This window comes from Gopherus flavomarginatus, chromosome 23 (assembly GCF_025201925.1).
Source record: "Gopherus flavomarginatus isolate rGopFla2 chromosome 23, rGopFla2.mat.asm, whole genome shotgun sequence".
In the NCBI taxonomy this organism is placed as follows: Eukaryota; Metazoa; Chordata; order Testudines; family Testudinidae; genus Gopherus; species Gopherus flavomarginatus.
Genome location: NC_066639.1, coordinates 2,073,857 through 2,082,756, shown reverse-complemented (window position 1 = coordinate 2,082,756; position 8,900 = coordinate 2,073,857). Strand labels below are relative to the sequence as shown.

Here is an 8,900-nt window from a genome sequence, read left to right as displayed (position 1 = left end):
GAACTGGGGCACAACACCTGGTTTGTTAAGGCCACAAAAACGGAGGCAGGAACCTCTTCTGTCCTGCTGGCAAAGAACCCCAGATACCTAAAAGATAGGGACTCACATCCTTGAAAGGGCTTTAAAAAGGAAGTGGTTAAAAAGTTTGGCCCCGACCATTTCTTGTTTCCACAGACTAGACACTTTAGCAAACTTTAGAATTCCTTAGTGCTATAACACTGTGAAACTCCCCTTTCTCCTTCACAGAGGGCTTCAACACCCCTTCTCTCACTCAGGCTCACAACTGCTCAGAATTCGAGAACTGTCCCCGTTCCCATTGGACAAATGGGAGGAGCCTGAGGTATGAAGAAGGGAGGTGACCTACCCAAGGGCCTACACAGTAAGGCGGTGGCAGAGCCAGAAAGAGAAGCTGCCAGTCAGACTCCTGTTCTAACAGACAATAAATCCACCCAAAGGCAGGGATAGAGCTCAGGAATTGAGATGGTGGGAAAATTTCATTCCAACCGTTTCTGTCCGAAAACCCCATTCAGACTAAATCAGTTTGTTTCTCAGAATCATAACAAGTGAGATGGAATAGCTTTGCAAAAAGATTTTGTTGCAAAACAAAAGCATCTCCTGTTTGTCACAGTGTGTTAAATTGTGTCATCACACAGAAGGAGGAGACACTTCGATCTTGAAAATTAGATAAGATGCTTCAGTCTGAGCTAAGTCGTTGCTGCTCTTAACAATTCCAAAATAAAAAAATACAAATAAAAAAGACAGTTTCAGCTAATCTATTATGTCATAATCTGCTCTGAGTAAACGTGATGGGACACTTCATATTATGCACTACTCCTAGTGACACTCTCCAATGGATCCCCATCCTCCACCCACCATGAGGTAGGTAAGAGTGGATCATTATTATCCCTACTTGAAAGAGGGAGAAGCTAAGGCTGAGAAAGGAGAATTGACTTGTCTTAGATCACACAGCCAGGCAGTGGCAAAGTTGAGAATAGGACCCAAGAGCCCTGATTTTCAAACTAACCATCGAATCTTGAATTTCAGACATTGAATGACCTGAATAAAGTGCTCTCAGATGAGCTCCAGACCAACAACAGTGCACAGTAATTATTCAGCAAGTATTTGAGGAGAACTGCAATGTTAGAGAGAATCATCAACTGCTCAGAGACAATTAATGCAGAGAAGCAGCAAAATTTGTCAAAACATAGAACTGGTTCTGACTTATTTCCTTGGTCTTAAAAGAGAACAACATGGACCTGAGTCTCCTCCCTGTCAATAGCCCCCTGCTCAGCCAATCAGGATAGAGACTGAGGATGGGAGGATGAGGATTCTTACCAGAGAGCCCAAAAGATGGCCCAGGTGACTGCTGCGGATCACTGCCCAAGCACTATTTCAGTCCCACATTTTTGGGTGGACCTCTCACAGTGGGAGCTGCAGAGCACTCCCCCGCAACACACACACACACAAGCACACCTGCTGGTGTTGAAATGGGAATAGGAAAAAGGAGAAAAGAAGCAAGAGAAGAAGAGAAAGGAGGGAATGATGGATGGAGGAAAAGCTGAAACAAAAAGGACAAACCCTTATGTCCCCGCTGATTCTAAGGGACAAAATCCCAGGTGCGCAATAAAATTCTGCCTCCTTAAGCTCGTGTTTTCCATATCTAGAATTCAACTCTCACCAGATGGATCAGACTGAACAGGTTTCAAACCTCCAGGAGGCTCTTACCTTCTAAACAGGGACGGCTGTTTTCTAGTAAAATCACTACAAGGGAAGGAGAAAACTCCAAAGAGGTTCCTCCTGGTGCTCACATCTGTGAACCCGAATACTTTATCAGTCCTCAAAGAGAGACCTGGAGAAGGAGACTTGCTGACGCAAAGCCATAGGGGTCTCTGAGGTTTCCCTGGCCCCTCACCCCTGTCCTGCCTGGCTGATGTCAGCATCTCTCTGTGAGGTCACCACTTCCCCACCACCTTTGACCAATAGTCTGAGGTCCTGCAAAAGGCCTTTGTGATGTCACTGCCACACCTTCCCTTTCTGTGCTAATGTCTTGCCCCAGGCCAGGCACCTTGGAGGTTTGAGCTACTCCCTGTGGATCACCCCACTCAAGGAGTGTTCGTTCTAGGCAGGAAGCCGGTTAGAGAGTAAAACATCAGATGCTGCTCCCAATGCTACGCTCCGTTTTTCAGAAATTAGTCGACTTTATGGGCAGAAGAGACCATTAGAGCATCTAATCATATAATCATAGAATATTAGGGTTGAAAGGGACCTCAGGAAGTCGTCTAGTCCAATCCACTGCTCAAAGCAGGACCAATCCCCAACTAAATCATCCCAGCCAGGGCTTTGTCAAGCCTGACCTTAAAAACCTCTAAGGAAGGAGATTCCACCACCTCCCGAGGTAACCCATTCCAGTGCTTCACCACCCTCCTAGTGAAAAAGTTTTTTCCTAATATCCAGCCTAAACCTCCCACACTGCAACTTGAGACCATTACTCCTTGTTCTCTCATCTGCTACCACTGAGAACAGTCTAGATCCATCCTCTTTGGAACCCCCTTTCAGCTATCAAATCCCCGCTTAAAAGCAGCTATCAAATCCCCCCTCAGTCTTCTCTTCTGCAGACTAAACAAGCCCAGTTCCCTTAGCCTTTCCTCATTAGTCATGCGCTTCAGACCCCTGATCATTTTTGTTGCACTCTGCTGGACTGTTTTCAATTTTTCCACATCCTTCTTGTAGTGTTGGGCCCCAAACTGGACACAGTACACGAGATGAGGCTTCACCAATGCCTAATAGAGAGGAATGATCACATCCCTCGATCTGCTGGCAATGCTCCTACCTATACAGCCCAGAATGCCGTTAGCCTTCTTGGCAACAAGGGCACACTGTTGACTCATAGCCAGCTTCTCGTCTACTGTAACCCCTAGGTCCTTTTCTGCAGAACTGCTCCCTAGCCATTCGGTCCCTAGTCTGTAACAGTGAATGGGATTCTTCCGTCCTAAGTGCAGGATTCTGCACTTGTCCTTGTTGAACCTCATCAGGTTTCTTTTGGCCCAGTCTCCCAATTTGTCTAGGTCCCTCTGTATCCTATCCCTACACTCCAGCATATCTACCACTCCTCCCAGTTTAGTGTCATCTGCAAACTTGCTGAAGGTGCAATCCACACAATCCTCCAGATCATCAATGAAGATATTGACAAAACCAGCCCCAGGACCGACCCTTGGGGCACTGCGCTTGAAACCGGCTGCCAACTAGACATGGAGCCTTTGATCACTACCCGTTGAGCCTGATGATCTAGCCATTTTTCTATCCACCTTACAGTCCATTCATCCAGCCGATACTTCTTTAACTTGTTGGCAAGAATACTGTGGGAGACCATATCAAAAGCTTTGCTAAAGTCAAGGAATAACACATCCACTGCTTTCCCCTCATTCACAGACCAGTTACCTCCTCATAGAAGGCAATTAGGTTAGTCAAGCATGACTTGCCCTTGATGAATCCATGCTGACTGTTCCTGATCACTTTCCTCTCCTCTAAGTGCTTCAGAAGTGATTCCTTGAGGACCTGCTCCATGATTTTTCCAGGTACAGAGGTGAGCTGACTGGTCTGTAGTTCCCTGGATCCTCCTTCTTCTCTTTTTATAGATGGGCACTACAGTAGCCTTTTTCCAGTCATCCGGGACCTCCCCCGATCACCATGAGTTTTCAAAGATAATGGCCAATGGCTCTGCAATCACATCTGCCAACTCCTTTAGCACCCTCGGATGCAGGACATCCAGCCCCATGGACATGTGCTCGTCTCCAGTTTTCTAAATAGTCCTGAACCACTTCTTTCTCCACAGGGGGCTGCTCACCTTCTCCCCACACTGTGCTGCCCAGTGCAGCAGTCTGGGAGCTGACCTTGTTTGTGAAGATAGAGGCAAAAAAAGCTTTGAGTACATTAGCTTTTTCCACATTCTCTGTCCACTAAGTTACCTCCCTCATTCAGTAAGGGGCCCACACTTTCCTTGACTTTCTTCATGTTACCAACATACTTGAAGAAACCCTTCTTCTTACTCATAACATCTCTTGCTAGCTGCAACTCCAAGTGTGATTTGGCCTTCCTGATTTCACTCCTGGATGCCTGAGCAATATTTTTATACCCCTCCCTGGTCATTTGTCCAATCGTCCACTTCTTGTAAGCTTCTATTTTGCGTTTAAGATCAGCAAGGATTTCACTGCTAAGCCAAGCTGGTCGCCTGCCATATTTACTATTCTTTCTGTACATCGGGATGGTTTTTTCCTGCAACCTCAATAAGGATTCTTTAATCTTCAGAGGATTGGAACTGATTTCAGTGAAGGAACATGTTTGCTAGATTTTCATGCATTTGTACAGGAAAACATTGAGTGTTTCCATTCATTTCAGGGATCCCTATTCAATGTAACTCCTCAACATAATGGAAATGCAATTATTTTTGTTGAAAGAAGAGGTTTATAAGGGGGCAGTGGGATTAGAGCCAAGGACTACTTGGTCTGCAGTCAAACACTCTACCACTGAGCTGTACCCCCATGACTGCTATGGGGGTAAGTCAGTGATCTTAAAGATTTTGAAGGACAGGCCCTGCCTCAGAGATCTCCTGTTCTCTTCCCAGACCACAGTACTTTTAAAAACGAGGTTTGATTAAACTTATAGATACATGGAGACACCACAGCTTGCACACCCACCCACATAGCTTCCCCCAGTGACGTAGCTACCACCTCTCGGGGGGATGGATTAACTACATGGACGGGACAGGTCTCTCCCCTCTGCTCAGAGCATCTTCATTCTTTATGAATAGGTAGGAAAGAACTTCCTGAATGGACAGTAACGAATTTATCAAATATTGCTGGGTCTGCATTCAATATGGGTAACTGGTCGTGCTGGGCTGGATTAGTAGGAGCATTGCCAGCAGATCGAGGGAAGTGATTATTCCCCTCTATTTGGCACTGGTGAGGCCACATCTGGAGCATTGTGTCCAGTTTTTGCCCTCCCACTACAGAAACAAATTGGAGAGAATCTAGGGGAGGGCAACAGAAACGATTAGGGGGCAGGGGACTTACAAGGAGAGGCTGAGGGTACGGTCACCCAGAGGGGGGCAAGTGGGGCAATTTGCCCCAGGCCCTGCAGGGATCACATGAGAATATATTATTCTATAGTATTGCAACTTTTTTTTTATGGAAGGGGCACCCAAAATTGATTTGCCCCAGGCCCCCTGAATCCTCTGGGCAGTCCTGCCCACTCTATCCCCTTGACTCATTCTCCTCCCTCTGAGGCCCCACCTGTGCTCTGCTCTCACTTACATTTGGCCACTTCCCACCCCTGCTCTTTCTCTTTGGCTGAGGCCTGCTGGTCCACCTTTTGCTCACTCCTCTCCTCCCCGAAAACCTCCCTGTGTCTCTCCACCCCCACCCCCAAGATCTGCCCTTCCCCTGAGACTCACCCTGCCCAAACCTCTCTGCCCCCTCCCCTAAGACCAGCCCTGCCCAGCACTCACACCTCTCTATCCCCTCCCCTGACCTGCCCTGTCCACCACCCACACCTCTTTGCCCCACCCATGAGACCGGCCCTGCCCACCACTTGCACCTCTCTGCCCCTCCCCTGAGGCCCGCCCTGTTCACCTCTTTCCTCAGTCATCTGTTGTTGTGCCTTGAAACATGAAGGATGGAATAAAAAGCCGAGTTTACTCCAGGATGAGGAGAAAAAGGAGCCACCAATCCCCTGGCAAAGCTCAGTGCCCCAGAGAAAACCTGCCCCCTGCTATTGCAATCCCTGATGTGCTGGGGATATGATGGTAAAGGAACTGTCTGAATGATCAAGGCAGGAAATGGACAACAATCTACAGGAACGTCATTGACCACAAATACACTCTCCTCATGCTCCAGCCAGAAGAGAAATGAGTAGGAATTCTTGCAGTTCAGCCATGGGCACACTTACACAATGGCACAGCAGTGAGTGTGTTGTGGAAGCTGGTCTGTGGAAACATCTGGAATTGATCACTCAGTGAGAACAGAACTAGAGTGTAGTGAGAGACACATCTCAAGCAAGTAGTTGTGGCTGAGCGGTTAAGGCAATGGACTAGAAATCCATAGGGGTCTCCCTGTGCAGGTTCAAATCCTGTCAACTATGGAGGAAGTTGTGGTCCTTTAGTTTCAACAGAGCTGGGTCTTGTCTTGCTCCCAAGCTGTATCTACACTATTGCGTAATGTGGCTTTAAAGTGTTTCAATTAAACACCTGTTGCATGTCCACACTATGCCTCTTGTCTTACCAGAGCACATCCATGCTAGACTCTTGGATGGCCACAGAGAGCAGTGGACTGTGGGTAGCTGTGCAACTGGCTGCAGGTGCTTTGGGAAGGGTTTGCAATGCCTCACAGGCTGGTACAGCATCACATGATGCAGGTTTCTCTATCCCATTGTTCCATGGGAATCCTACTAGATTGCCAGCTGTTTTTCAACTGCAATGTGTTTGGGTGGGGCGGGGAAGAGTGAGTGAGTGTGTGGGCACACTGTCTCTAAGTTAAGACAGCTGCTGCAAGCAACCAGTCCTGAGGCAGGGGGAGAGGGACAGCCCCAACATCAGCCCCTGCTTCCCTCACTAGCTCAGCTCAGCACAGCAGCCTCTGTCACACATGCATGCTGCAGCTGTTTAGCTCTGTGTCAGGTGTGCTGGAACAGGGGGGTTAGGGGGTCATGTCCCCACCACTCTTTACTTGCTGTTAGGACCAGTGATGGAGTGGGGAGAAGGGTGGAGTCTTGGGAGGAAGAGGTGTTCTCTGGGTGTGGCTTCAGGGGGAGGGGTGGTGTGAGTGTGGTTCCTTGGGGAAGGGGTGTCATGAGAGTGCCACAGTTCAGACAACGGTGCCCCCGCCCCACTGTAAGGAAGTTTCCACCGCCCCTGCTCTGTGTTCGTAGTGCAGGAGAGAGCAGCATCCATGGCAGTGATTTGCTCCTGGGGGCTCCAGCAGAAGGGCTTGGGAGGTGATTTAAAGGTCCCAGGGCTCCAGCAGGGGGGCTCAGGAGGTGATTTAAAGGGCCTGGGGCTCCAGCCACTGCAGGGAGCCCTGGGCCCTTTATATCACCAGACTGGGAAAGCCAGGCTGGGCTGGCACAGCGTACCCGCTCTTGCCAGTACCCCATACCAGAACGTACCGGCTTACTTTCACCTCTGGAAGGTCCTCACATGGATCAATAACTGGTTAAAAGCTGGGAAACAAAGGGTAGGAATAAATGGTCAGTTTTCAGGATGCAAACTTGTACCTAGTGGTGTCTATACTGGGACCAGGACTAGTCAACATATTGATAAATGATCTGCTAAACAGAGAGGTGACAAAATTTGCAGATGATCCAAAACTACAGAGGATAGTTAAGTCTAAAGCAGCCTGTGAGGAGCTAAAAAGAGATTTCACAAAACTGGGTAAAAGGGCAACAAAATGGCAGATGAAATTCAGCTGATAAATGCAAAGTGATGCACATTGGCAAACATAATCCCAACTATACGTATAAAACGATGGGATGTCAAATAGCTGTTGCAATTCAAGTGAGAGATCTTGGAGTCACTGTGGATAGTTCTCTGCAAACATCCACTCAATGTGCAGAGGCCGGCAAAAAGCGAACAGAATGTTGGGAATCATTAGGAAAGGGATAGAAAATAAGAGAGAAAATCTTATTGCCGCTGTATAAATCCATGGTACGCCCACATCTTGAATGCAACAGGCAGATACGGTCACCCCATCTCAGAAAAGATGTATTGGAATTGGAAAAGGTTCAGAAAAGGGGTATGAAGTGTCTGCCATATGAAGAGAGAATAATAAGCCTGGGACTTTTCAGCTTGGAGAAAAGATGACCAAGGGGAAATATGATAGAGGTCTATAAAAACATGACTGGTGTGGAGAACATAAATAAGGAAGTGTTACTTATTCCTTCTCATAACACAAGAACTAGGGGTCACCAAGTGAAATTAATAGGCAGCACATTTAAAACAAACAAACAGAAGTATTTTTTCACACAATGCACAGTCAACGTGTGGAACTCCTTGCCAGAAGATGTTGTGAAGGCCAAGACTATAACAGGGCTCAAAAAAAGAGCTAAATCAATTCATGGAGGACATGCTCTGAGCCAGGATGGGCAGGGAAGGTGTCTCTAATCTTTGTTTGCTAGGCGTGGGTGACCAGGGATAGATCACTTGATGATTACCTGTCCTGTTCATTCCCTCTGAGGCACCTGGCTTTGGCCGCTATGGGAAGTCAGGACACTGGGCGAGACAGACCCAGTCTGACCCAGTCTGGCTGCTCTTACGTCCCTGTGCTCCTTTCATACAGATGTCTGGGATTCTGCCTGACAATGTGTCCCTGAGGTCTCAGCAAAAATGCCCAGACAGGGAAACACTCTGGGCTCCTGAAGCCTCTGCCCCCCACCCAGTGCCTATGGCTCATCCCTGACCCTTGCTGCTGCTCCTTGCTGTAGAAGGTGAAAGGAGCGGAGGCAGCACAGGAGCCTTCTGGGGACGAAGATCTGACTGTTTGGGAGAGATACATTGTCTGAGACATCAGAGCGCTGTAAACCATGCAGCCATCCCCTCAATCAGGGGCCTGTTCCAGCCCTGAGTCTGGGCTACCGCGATCCTTCCCCCAGAGCAGGGTGCCCACAGATTACAGCCTGAAAATAGGGATGTGACACTAAATCTTGTTCTCCCTGACAGGGCCTCCCCTAGACCAAGTGGCACCCCAGGCAAGACGTGTCTTCAGTGCCCCCCCCATGTTAAAATTTTGAATATCTTATTTTTCATTGCATTTGTAGCTCAATTCATGATTTCGATGCACGATTTTCTCTGTCATATAAGATGATAAATTTGCAGGCTAGGTTCTGTAAACCTGTATTTATTCATGCCACAT

The 8,900-nt window shown here is 47.9% G+C and overlaps 1 non-coding gene across 1 annotated transcript; it reads left to right on the top strand.

The window, feature by feature from the left end:
- Positions 1–6,053: 6,053 nt before the first annotated feature.
- Positions 6,054–6,135, top strand: TRNAS-AGA (transfer RNA serine (anticodon AGA)). The gene has a single exon. It is a non-coding gene; the product is annotated as a tRNA-Ser (tRNA).
- Positions 6,136–8,900: the final 2,765 nt, after the last annotated feature.